The sequence below is a fragment of the Delphinapterus leucas genome, chromosome 2 (genome assembly GCF_059928025.1).
Source record: "Delphinapterus leucas isolate spDelLeu-1000000601 "Yukka" chromosome 2, BTC_Dleu_Yukka2, whole genome shotgun sequence".
NCBI classification, from domain to species: Eukaryota; Metazoa; Chordata; class Mammalia; order Artiodactyla; family Monodontidae; genus Delphinapterus; species Delphinapterus leucas.
The window spans coordinates 57,673,484-57,686,240 of record NC_143130.1 but is presented as its reverse complement, the minus strand read 5'-3'; the positions used below and the strand labels follow the sequence as shown (position 1 = coordinate 57,686,240).

Genomic DNA, 12,757 nt, shown 5'->3' with positions numbered 1-12,757 from the left:
TAATCCATTTTGAGTATATTTTTGTGTATGGTGTTAGAGAATGTTCTGATTTCACTCTTTTACATGTAACTGTCTGGCACCACTTATTGAAGAGGCTGGCTTTTCTCCATTGTATAGTCTTGCCTACTTTGGCATACATAAGTTGACCATAGGTGTATGGGTTTATTTCTGGGCTTTCTATCCTGTTCCATTTATTTATAAATCTGTCTTTGTGCCAGTACCAAACTGTTTTGATTACTGTAGCCTTGTAGTATAGTCTGAAGTCAGGGAGGCTGATTCCTCCAGCTCCTTTTTTCTTTTTCAAGATTGCTTTGGATATTTGAGTCTTTTATGTTTCCATACAAATTTTAAGATTTTTTTGTTCTAGATCTGGAAAAAATGTCATGGGTAATTTGATAAGGATTACATTGAATCTGTAAATTACCTTGGGTAGTATAGTCATTTTGACAATATTGATTCTTCCAATCCAAGAACATGGTATATCTTACCACCTGTACATGTCATCTTCGATTTCTTTTATCAGCATCATATATTTTTCTGAATACAGGCCTTTTGCCTCCTTAGATAGGTTTATTCGTAGGTATTTTATTCTTTTTGATGCAGTGGTAAAGGGGATTGCTTCCTTAATTTCTCATCATTCCTTGCTAGTGTATAGAAATGCAACCGATTTCAGTGTGTTAATTTTGTATCCTGAAACTTTACTGAATTCATTGATGAGCACTAGTAGTTTTCTGCTAGCATCTTTAGGATTTTCTATGTATAGTGTCATGCATCTGCAAGCAGTGACAGATTTACTTCTTCTTTTCAATTATTTCTTCTTCTTCTCTGATTGCCATGGCTATGACTTCCAAAACTATGTTGAATAAAATTGGTGAGAGTGGACATCCTTGTCTTGTTACTGATCTTACAGGAAATGCTTTCAGCTTTTCACCATTAAGTATGATGTTAGCTATGGGTTTGTCATATATGGCCTTTATTATGTTGAGGTAGGTTCCCTCTCTGCCCACTTTCTGGAGAGTTATTATCATAAATGGGTGTTGAACTTTGTCAAATTATATTTTTGCTTCTATTGAGATGATCATATGGTTTTTTTTCCTTCAGTTTGTTAATGTGGTGCATCACACTGATTGATGGATTGATCCCTTGATCATTATGTAGTGTCCTTCTTTGTCTCTTGTAACAGTCTTTATTTTAAAGTCTATTTTGTCTAATATGAGTATTGCTACTCCAGCTTTCTTTTGAAAGCTGTGGAATTGTGGATATTGAAAAATTCTTGAATGCCTTGGAAACATCCCACTTGATCATGGTGTATGATCCTTTATTATGTATTGTTGGATTTGGTTTGCTAGTATTTTTGTTGAGGATTTTTGCATCTATGTTTCTTGGTGATTTGGCCTATAATTTTCTTTTTTTGTGGTATCCTTGTCTGGCTTTTGTATCAGGGTGATGGTGGCCTCGTAGAATGAGCTTGGGAGTGTTCTTTACTCTGCAATTTTTTGGAAGAGTTTCAGAAGGATAGATGTTAACTCTTCTGTAAAAGTTTGATAGAATTCACCTGTGAAACTATCTGGTCCTGGACTTTTGTTTGTTGGAAGATTTTTCATCACAGTTTCAATTTCAGTACTTGTTATTGGTCTTTCTATATTTTCTATTTCTTCCTGATTCAGTCTTGGAAGGTTGTCCCTTTCGAAGAATTTGTCTATTTCTTCTAGGTTCTCCATTTTATTGGTGTATATTTGCTTGTAGTAGTCTCTTATGATCCCCTGTATTTCTGTAGTGTCAGGTGTAACTTCTCCTTTCTCCTTCCTAATTTTATTGATTTGAATCATCTCCCCCTTTTTCTTAATGAGTCTGGCTAAAGGTTTATCAATTTTGTTTAACTTCTCAAAGAACCAGATTTTAGTTTCATTGATCTTTGCTACTGTTCCCTTGGCTCTATTTCAATTATTTCTGCTCTGATCTTTATGATTTCTTTCCATCTACTAACTCTGAGTTTCGTTTGTTACTTTTTCTCTAGTTGCTTTAGGTGTAAGGTTACATAATTCATTTGGGATTTTTCTTGTTTCCTGAGGTTAGATTGTATTGCTATAAACTTCTCTGTTAGAAATGCTTTTGCCGTGTCCCATAGGTTTTGGATTGTGGTGTTTTTTTTTTTTGTTTGCCTCTAGGTACTTTTTGATTTCCTCTTTGATTTCTTCAGTGATCCATTGATTGTTTAGTAGCATTTTTTTTAGCCTCCACATATTTGTGTTTTTTACAGTTTTTTTTCTTGTACTTGATCTCTAATCTCATAGCATTGTGGGTGGAAAAGATACTTGATATGATTTCAATTTTCTTAAATTTACTGAGGCTCAAATTTTGACCCAAGATATTATCTATCCTGGAGAATGTTCCATGTGCACTTGAAAAGAATGTGTTTTCTGCTTGGATGGAATGCTATATAAATATCAATTAAGTGTATAATGTGTCACTTAATGCCTATGTTTCCTTATTGCTTTTCTGTCTGGATGGTCTGTCCATTGATGTAAGGGGGGATGTTAAAGTCCCCCACTATTATTGTGTTACTGTCAATTTCTCTTTTTATGGCTGTTAGCATTTGTCTTATATATTGAGGTGCCCCTATGTTGGGTGCATATATATTTACAAATGTTATATAGTCTTCTTGGATTGATCCCTTGGTCATTATATAGTGTCCTTCTTTGTCTCTTGTAACAGTCTTTAAGTCTATTTTATCTGATATGAGTATTGCTATGGCATCTTTCTTTTGATTTCCATTTGCATGCAATAACTTTTTCCATTCCCTCACTTTCAGTCTGTATGTGTTCCTAGATCTGAAGTGGGTTTCTTGTAGACAGCATATATACAGGTCTTGTTCTTGTGTCCATTCAGCCAGTTTGTGTCTTTTGGTTGGAGCATTTAATACATTTACATTTAAGACAATTACTGATATGTTTGTTCATGATGCCATTTTGTTTATTGTTTTGGATTTGTTTTTGTAGGGTTTTTTTCTTCTCTTCCTCTTTTGTTTCTTTCTCTTCTTTTTGATGACTATATTTAGTGTTGTATTTGTATTCCTTTTTCTTTAGTGTGTGTATCTATTGTAGTTTTTTGGTTTGTCATTACCACGAGGTTTTGATATAGCAGTCTATATATATACAAGATTGTTTTAAGTTGCTGGTCTTTTAATTTCCAACACATTTTCAATATCCTGCATTTGTACACTCCTCATAATTGCTCATTTTGATATCATATTTGTATGTGGATGATTTCCTACCTTTACTTTTTCTTTGCCTTTACCAGTGAGCTTTCCCATTTGTAATTTTTTTGTTTCTAGTTGTGACCTTTTCTTTTCCACCTAGAGAACTTCCTTTAGCATTTGTTGTAAAGCTGGTTTGCTGGTGCTGAATTCTCTTGGCATTTGCTTGTCTGTAAATCTTTTGATTTCTCTGTTGAATCTGAATGAGGGCCTTGATGGTAGAGTATTATTTGTTGTAGGTTTTTCCCTTTTATCACTTGAAATATATCATGCCACTCCCTTCTGGCCTGCAGAGTTTCTGCTAAAATGTCAGCTAATAACCTTATGGGAATTCCCTTGTATGTTATTTGTTGTTTTTCCCTTGTTACTTTTAATATCTTCTCTTTGTGTTTATTTTTTTTCAGTTTGATTACTATGTGTCTCCACATGTTCCTCCTTGGGTTTATCCTGCCTGGGACTCTCTGCACTTGCTGGAATTGGGTGATTGTTTTCTTTCCCTTGTGAGGGAAATTTTCAGCTATTATCTCTTCAAGTATTTTCTCAGGCCCTTTCTCTCTCTCTTCTCCTTCTGGGACCCATATAATGTGAATGTTGGTGCATTTAATGTTGTCCCAGAGACCTCTTAAACTATCCTTATTTCTTTTTGCTCTTTTTTCTTTATTCTGTTCTGCAGGAGTGATTTCCACCTTTCTGTCTTCCAGCTCATTTATCTGTTCTTCTGCCTCATTTATTCTGCTATTTATTCCTTCTGGTGTATTTTTCATTTCAATTATTTTATTGTTCATCTCTATTTTTTCTTTATATATTCTAGCTCTTCATTAAACATTTCTTGTATCTTCTCAGTCCATGCCTCTATTCTTTTTCTGATATCTTGGATCATCTTTATTATCATTAGTCTGAATTCTTTTTCAGGTACATTGCCTATCTCCCCTTCACTTAGTTGTTCCTCTGGAGTTTTATCTTGTTCCTTCATCTGGAACATATTCCTCTGCCATCTTATTTTGTCTAACTAATCTGCAGACTGCAAGATTGTAGTTCCTCTTGCTTCTGGTGTCTGCCCCCTTGTGGATGAGGCTTGTTCAGACTACCTGGTTGGAGGGACTTGTGCCTGCCCTCTGATGGGTGAAGCTGGGTTTTGTCTCTCTGGTGGACAGGGCCATGACAAGGTGTGTGTTTAGTGGTGGCTGTGGCCTCAGAAAGACTCTAAGTAGCCTATCTGCTAATGGGTGGAGTTGTGTTCTGGACCTGTCGGTTGTTTGGTCTGAGGCATCCTAGCACTGGAGCCTAAGTGCTCTTGGGTGGGGCCACATCTTGATATCTAAATGGCCTCTAGAACAGCTCATGCCAATGAGTACTCCCCAGTACCTCCACCACCAGTGTCCTTGTCACCTTAGTGAGCCACAGTCACCTCAGGCCTCCTCAGAAGACCCTCCAAGTCCAGCAGGTAGGTCTGGCCCAGGCTCCTCTGAAGTCACTCCTTTTTCCCCTGGTCCTGGTGTACACAAGAGTTTATGTGCACCCTCCAAGAGTGTAGTTTCTGTTTCCCCAAAACTTGTGGAGTTCCTGCAATCAAGCCCCACTGGCCTCCAAAGCCAAATGCTGTGGGGGCTCCTCCACCCAATGCCAGACCCCAGACTAGGGAGCCTGACGTGGGGCTCAGAGCTCTCACTCTTGTGGGAGAAACTCTTCAGTATAATTATTTTCCAGTTTGTGGGTCACCCACCTGGTGGCTATGGGATTTGATTGTATCATGGATGTGCCTGTCCTACCATCTTGTTGTGGCTTCCTCTTCAGAAGTAGAATGTCCTTTCTCTAGGTTCCAGGTTTTTTTGTCAATGGCTGTTCAGCAGTTTGTTGTGATTTTGGTGTTTTCATGAGAGTAGGTGAGATCAGGTCCTTCTACTACACCATCAGCCTTGCATCCAGGCTGCTGGCTCCCTCAGGTCAGTTCAGCTTTCACCACATGAGACATCTGAAAGACTGAACTGGGCAGCTCAGCCCCTGAATAGCCATTCCACTCCTGTGAAGATATTTTCTGAATAAGCATTCAGCAACCATGCTAGCTTCAGAGCAGTAAGTACAGTTGCCCCTCGGTGTCCACAGGGGATTTTTTCCAGGACCCATGAGGATAATAGAATCCTGGGATGCTCAAGTCCCTTACATAAAATGGTGTCACTGTAGCTTTTAATATATTTTTTATTGAAATACAATTGATGTATAATATTATATTAGTATCAGGTGTACTAATAGTCATTTGACATTTATTACATACATTATGAAATAATCACAATAAATCTAGTAACAATTTGTCCTCATATAAATTTATTACAATGTTATTGACCATATTCCTTATGCTATATACTACATTCCAGTCGTTTATTTAGTTTATAATTGAAAATTTATACCTTTTAATTCCCTTCACCTATTTTGCCCATCCCCCACCCACCATCCCTCTGGAAACCACCCATTTTTTTCTCTGTATCTGTGAGTCTGTTTTTATTTTGGTTTTTTGTTTGTATTGTTAATTGAGTCCAAAGATAATTGAGATCATATGGTATTTGTCTTTATCTATTTGATTTAATTCACTTAGCATAATGCCCTATAGGTCCATCCATGTTTTCATAAATGTCAAGATTTCATTCTTTTTATGGATGAATAATATTCCATTGCATACATATACCATATTGTTTTTATTCATTCACCTATCAATGGACACTTATACTGTTTCCACATCTTGGCCATATAAATAATGCTGCAATAAATATTGGGGTACATCTATATTTTTTTGAATTAGAGTTTTTTTTTCTTTGTGTAAATACTCAGAAGTTAAATTGCTGGATTATATAACAGTTGTATTTTAAATATCTTGAGGAACCTCCATACTGTTTTCCATAGTGGCTGCCCCAATTTGCAATCCCACCAACAGTGCATGAGGGTTCACTTTTCTTTATTTTTTTCAATGATTTTTTAAAAATAAATTTCTTATTTTTTGGCTGCATTAGGTTTTTATTGCTGGGCACAGGCTTTCTCTAGGTACGGTGAGCATGGGCTACTCTTCACTGTGGTGTGCAGGCTTCTCATTGAATTGTCTTCTCTTGTTGCAGAGCACAGGCTCTAGCTGTGCGGGCTTCGGTAGTTGTGGCACACAGGCTCAGTAGTTGTGGCTCATGGGCTCTAGAGCACAGGATCAGTAGTTGTGGTGCACGGACTTAGCTGCTCCACTGCATGTAGGATCTTCCCAGACCAGGTCTCAAACCCATGTCGCCTGTATTGGCAGGCAGATTCTTAACCACTATGCCACCAGGGAAGTCCCAAGAGTTCACTTTTCACCACATACTCACCAACGCTTATTTGTTGTTGTTTTGATTATTTAATGTCATTCTGATAGGTGTGAGGTGGTATCTCATGTTTTTAAATTGCATTTCCCTGATGTTTAGTAATGTTGAGTATCTTTTTATGTATCTGTTGTCCATCTGTATATCTTCTTTGGAAAAATGGCTGTTCAGGTCCTCTGCTCGTTTTTTAATTGGGTGGTTTGGTTTTTTTGATGTTCAGTTGTATGAGTTTGTTACATACTTTTGATATTAACTTCTTATCAGATATATCATTTGAAAATATCTTCTACCATTTATTAGGCTGCCTTTTCATTGTGTTGATAGTTTTCTTCACTATGCAATAGCTTTTAGTTTGATGTAGTCCCACCCACCCTTTTTTTTTTTTTTTTTTTGCTTTTTATACCTTGCCTGAGACAAATCCAAATAAACATTGTTAAGAATGATGTCAAAGAATGTACTGTCTAGGTTTTCTTCTAGGAGTTTTATGGTTTGTGCTTTTACATTTAAGTCTTTAATTAATTTTTTAATTTTTGTATATGATGTGAGGAAGTGGTTCATTTTTATTCTTTTGCATGTAGCTGTCTGGTTTTCCAAAAAACATTTATTGAAGAGGCTGTCTTTTCCTCCACTGTATATTCTTTCGTCCTTTGTTGTAGATTAATTGATCATATAAGCATGGGCTTATTTCTGGGCTCTGTATTTTGTTCAGTTGACCTCTGTGTCTGTTTTTGTGCCAGTACCATACTGTTTTGATTACTGTAGCTTTGTATTATAGTTTGAAATTAGGTACCATGATACTTCTAGCTTTGTTCTTTTTCTAAAGATTGTTTTGGCTTTTTTTTAAGTTTTAAATAAAATTTTAGAATTATTTCTTCTTGTTCTGTAAAAAATGCCATTGGTATTTTGATAGGGATTGAATTGAATCTAAGTTTGGCTTGGGTACTATGATCATTTTAAAAATATTAATTCTTCCAATCTATAAGCATGGAGTATATTTCCATTTATTTATGTCATCTTTAACTTTTTTCATTGATGTCTTATAGAATTTTTAGTACAAATCTTTTACTTCCATGGTTAGATTTATGCCTGGGTATGTTATTTTTTTGATGCAATTGTAAATGACTGTTTTCATAATTTCTCTTTCTGATAGTTTGTTATCAGTGTATATAAATACAACAGATTTGTGTGTGTGAATTTTGTATCCTTCAACTTTATTGAAGTCATAGAAGAGTTCTAGTAGTTGTTTGGTGGAATCTTTAGGACTTTTTTTTTCTGTATGCGGGCCTCTCACTGTTGTGGTCTCTCCCATTGCAGAGCACAGGCTCTGGACGTGCAGGCTCAGAGGCCATGGCTCACGGGCCCAGTCGCTCCGCGGCATGTGGGATCTTGCCGGACCGGGTCACGAACCCGCATCCCCTGCATCGGCAGGTGGACTCCCAACAACTGCACCACCAGGGAAGCCCCCTAGGATTTTTTATATATAGTATCCTGTCATCTACAAACAGTGACAGATTTACTTCTTTCCAATTTAATTTCCTTTTTTTTTGTCTGATTGCTGTGGCTAGATATTCCAATACAATGCTAAATAAAAGTGGTAAGAATGGGCATCCCTGCCTTGCTCCTTATCTTAGAGATGATGATTTTAGTTTTTCACCATTGAATAAGATGTTGGCTGTGGGTTTGTCATAAATGGCCTTTATTATGTTACATTCCCTCTATACCTAATTTGTTGGTATTTTATATTAAATAGATGTTGAATTTTGTCAAAAGCTTTCTCTGTATCTATTGAGAAGGTGATATGATTTTTATTCCTCAATTTGATAATGAGGAGTATCACATTGATTGATTTGTTAATATTGAACCATCCTTGCATCCCTGGGATAAATCCCACTTGATTATGGTCAAGTGTGATCCTTTTGGTGTATTGTTGAAATCAGTTTGCTAATATATTTTTGGGAATTTTTACATCTATGTTCATCAGTTATATTGACCTGTAATTTTCCTTTTTTTATATTGTCTTTGTCTGATTTTGGTATCAAGGTGATGTTGGCCTTGTAGAATGGGTTTGAAAACGTACTTTCCTCTTCAATTTTTTGAAATAGTTTGAGAAGGATGAGCATTAACTTTTCTTTAAATGTTTAGTAGAATTCACCTGTGAAGCCATCTAGTCCTTGACTTTTGTTTGTTAGGAGTTTTAACATTAATGATTCAATTTTATTACTGGTAATTGGGTGTTTATACTTTCTATTTTTTCCTGATTCAATCTTGACAGATTGTATGTTTTTAGGAATTTATTCATTTCTTCTAGGTTTTCCATTTTATTGGTGTATAGTTGTTCACAGTAATCTCTATGACCTTTTGTATTTCTGTGGTGCTGATTGTAACTTTTCATTTTTATTACTGATTTTATTTATTTGGTCTGCTCTCTTTCTTTCTTGATGATTCTTGGTCTCATTGAATTTTCTATTGTTTCTTAGTCTCTATGTTTTTTAATTTCTGCTCTTATGTTATTATTTCTTTTAATAACTTTTGGGTTTGTTTGCTCTTTTTCTAGTTCCTTTAGGTGTAAGGTTATACTCTTTGAGATTTCTTTGTTGGTTTTCTAAAGTAAGTTTGTATAGCCTACTATAAACTTCCTTCTTAGAACTGCTTTTGCTGCAAAGATTTTGGAAAATTGTGTTTATGTTTTCATTTGTCTCCAGGTATATTTTTAGTACCTCTTTGGCTATTTAGTAGCATATTGTTTAGACTCCATGTTTTTGCATTTTTTGCTATTTTTTTCTTGTAATTTATTTCTAGTGTCATATCACTGTGGTTGCAAAAAATGCTTGATCTGATTTCAATTTTATTAAATTTATTGAGACTTGTTTTGTGGCCTAGCATGTGATCTATCCTGCAGAATGTTCCATGTGCATTTGAAAATAATGTTTATTCTGTTGCTTTTTTATGGAATGTTCTACATATATCTATTAAGGCCACCTGATCTAATGTTTCATTTAAGCTTAGTGTTTCCTTATTGATTTTCTGTATGGTTAATCTGTCCATTGAGGTAAGTGTGATGTTAAAGCCCTGTACTATTATTATGTTACTCTCAGTTTCTTTCTTTATGTTCGTTAATATATGCTTTATGTATTTAGATGGTCCTATGTCGTTTGCATAGATATTTTCAATTGTTATATCTTATTACTAGGTTGATCACTTAATCATTATATAATGTCCTTCTTTGTTTCTTGTTACAGTCTTTGTTTTATTGTCTATTTTGTCTGATACAAGTATTGCTACTCCAGATTTCTTTTGTTTCCATTTGCATTGAATACATTTTTTCATTCCTCATTTTCAGTCTGTATGTATCTTTAGATGTGAAATGAGTCTCTTGTAGGCAGCATATATATGGGTCTTTTTTTGTATCTATTCAGTGCCATTCTATGTCTTTTGAGTGGAACATTCAGTCTATTACAATTAAAGTAATTATTGATAGTTATGTACTTATTGCCACTTTGTTAATTGTTTCCTGGTTGTTTTGTGGGTTTTTTTTTATCCTATGGTTTCTATATGAACACATATATTCTGTGGCTAGGGAGTACAGATCTATTGGATAAAAGGAGTATCACATTTTATACTTTGCATACTTTAATAATCTTTTAAGTGATATTACCCAAGTTCACATTTAACTACTGTTTCTTTGTTTCTATCATACTGGATAAATATATCAGCATTGAAAATTGCCCCAGTGCAATATCACTTCATGTATCATTCTAGACAGAAGAATACTGGGAAGCTTCCCGAGTTGCCATTATAACCAGTGTTACTAAAATCAAGTCAAATGTCTACCTGTGCCATTTTCCACTATAAGTTGGATGAAAGTGGTAAATTGTCAAGAGCATTAGTGTGTGTAAGGAACGCTTATTTGTTGGTAGTTGTCCTGTCTGGATCAAGGATGAGCATAAGTATCAAGGTTACTGAGATCCTGCTGAATGGCCTTCTAATAAGACAAAACTCTCAGAACTGGCTTAATTTTTAACCTCCTCAATAATCGCACAGTACTCTTACCATGTGTCTTGCATTTTTAAATCAGAGGTACTTTTACATCATAAGATATTTATAAAGTCTTTATTGGATGGAATACAACTTTAGAACTTTCCATGTGAGATAACTGCTGTGTCACTTATTTGCATAGTTCAGTACAGAGGATTATAGGCAATTTGCAAAAAGTAAAAAACTCAGAGAGGAAACAAGTGGATAAATGAAATGGCAAGGGTGACAATGGATGAAGCAACTGTGATGTTTGTGGCAAGGAAAGCCTATATGATTAATTAAAATGGAACCAATGTTATGCTTTATTTTTAATTAATTTAATTCATTGTATGATCTGATCTATTTTCTTTGTGATTTTTTGCTGCAGGTCAAAAACTAGAACAAGTTACTGTTCTTTCAAGTGAACAAGTTATTTTCAGGGAAGAAAAGTGAGCAGCTACTCTGGTACATTTGAAATTCTTATGTGTTTTATGACTAGTGATGTCAGTAGTCAATGTGAGATCGTTCAGAGACTCAAGGAAGAATATTTTTATGATAGATATAGTTTTTCTTGTGAATGTCTCTACATGGTTCAAGGAATTCATTATTGTTTCTTCCCTTTTTAAAACGTTTTTTAAAAGTAACCTGAATAATTTTGGAGAGTCATTGCTGTAATTCCTTTTTTCACTATTTTGTATTGAATGACAATAATCTTGTAGTTAAATACAAGTGTGCTAAACATTGATATTTTTAATCTATATCTGGAACATTCAGAACATAGATGCTTCTACTTATATTTGTACTGTAATTATACTACATATAATTTTGCTACACTAATTACTCTTCAAATTTTTAGTTGATTAAGTTTTTTCTGTGTTTTCCCAATAGATTTTATCTAATTTTATTAGAACAATCCAAGGTCACTTTTTTCCAGTTATATATATAAGAATTCCATTATTCAGGTACTAAATAGAATGTCTACTCTACCATGTACTGTTCTTTATTCATAGTGCAGTAGATAAGCCTGAAGGAAATAAGCCTGGCTGTGGAAATTCTTATTTGTTGGGAGGGTGCTTGTCTGGATCAATGATGAGCACAACTGTCTGAGGATGCTGAAGGACTCATTCCAGATGTCAATCTGAGGTCCATATGAATGCCCCTCTAATAAGACAAATAAGACTCTCAGAGCCTGGCTCTATTTGGTGACCCCTGCGTAACATCATAATGCCACTGTTAGCATGCTTTTTTCTTTTTCACAGAAAAGGGCATTAGTGTCCTATCTTATATGGCAGTATGTACCTTTATGATCAGTGATCCATTTTGCTTTATTTTGGTCACTTTGAACAGAGTCATAAATATGACTATATATACATGTATATGGGAAATATGTTCTTGTGTAATGAATTAGAAAATGAAAAGGATTGAATTAAGAAGGGGACAAGCAACTGTGATGGGTACTGAACGTCTCAGTAATGTTGAACTAAAAGAAGGGAACACTGCATGTGTACAGTAAATAATGGTAATGGTACCAAATTTTAGTTCTTTGTTATTTTTACTACTGAATATTTTCTAAGACTCTGCTTTTCTTTTTGTTATGTTTTGCTGAAATAGAAGGACTGGAATCAGGTCTTCCAATTCAGAGGACAGGGGTGAGTAGCTATTTGAACTTCATATTTCATATGCTCTGTGCCAGGTCCTGAGGTCTCTCTGTTTATCTTTTTAGAGGCTTGAGAATATTTTGATGATGTGTGCTTTTTCTCTTTGAGACCCTCACTAAAGTCACTTACATTATTGAATCTTTATAATTTCTTCTTTCATTTTAACTCTTTTCTGCTTTGATGGAAAAATGTAGAATTTTAGAGAATTTTTGGTAATTTCATAGTGGATCAAAAAATTATTGTAGTAAAATCAGAATCTTCCAAAATATTATTAGATTTTCCTCATCGTTTTATTGTTGGGATTTCAGGACACAGACTCAATTATTCATAGGCATTTGTGGTCACACTGCACTACATTTTTGTTTCTACTTTAATCTTTGTGGATTGGCATAAATTAGTTGTTTCTCATTTTTGCAACATGGAAAGTTGTATGTGAAATTTTGTTAGATCTCTTTAAGACCATGAAGTTCTTATACAATAAACGTTGCCATATT

The 12,757-nt window shown here is 34.8% G+C and overlaps 1 non-coding gene across 1 annotated transcript; it reads left to right on the top strand.

Moving 5' to 3' along the window:
• The first annotated feature begins 11,685 nt into the window (after positions 1 to 11,685).
• On the top strand, positions 11,686 to 11,752 carry LOC115803938 (small nucleolar RNA SNORD109A). Its single transcript, XR_004024746.1, has one exon. It is a non-coding gene; the product is annotated as a small nucleolar RNA SNORD109A (small nucleolar RNA).
• Positions 11,753 to 12,757: the final 1,005 nt, after the last annotated feature.